This window comes from Penaeus monodon, chromosome 24 (genome assembly GCF_015228065.2).
Source record: "Penaeus monodon isolate SGIC_2016 chromosome 24, NSTDA_Pmon_1, whole genome shotgun sequence".
Classification (NCBI taxonomy): domain Eukaryota; kingdom Metazoa; phylum Arthropoda; class Malacostraca; order Decapoda; family Penaeidae; genus Penaeus; species Penaeus monodon.
In genome coordinates this window covers 35018674-35018920 of record NC_051409.1, presented here as the reverse complement: position 1 = coordinate 35018920, position 247 = coordinate 35018674, and the positions used below count along the sequence as shown (strand labels likewise).

At 23.9% G+C, this 247-nt stretch overlaps 1 protein-coding gene across 1 annotated transcript in view; it reads right to left on the bottom strand.

The window, feature by feature from the left end:
- Nucleotides 1–247, bottom strand: part of LOC119588740 (probable E3 ubiquitin-protein ligase HERC4) — a gene marked incomplete in the record, with an annotated part of 34030 nt that overhangs the window by 16592 nt on the left and 17191 nt on the right.

The following is a 247-nucleotide window of genomic DNA, read 5'->3' as shown; positions in this document are numbered from 1 at the left end:
GTTATAACAGATATCGGTTATACAATTACCATTAACAACTGTATAGCTAAATCTCTGAATTTCAATAAAAATAAGAACAACAATATTTAAATAAGAGAAGTATCATAGATTGTAATGCAGATCATTTAATAAAATGAAGCTGTAAATAACAGATATAATAATGACATATTCTAAGAAGTATAGATTATATGGTCACCAATTATAAGGCTAAAATTATAAATCAATAATCAAATCACAGGAATATTCC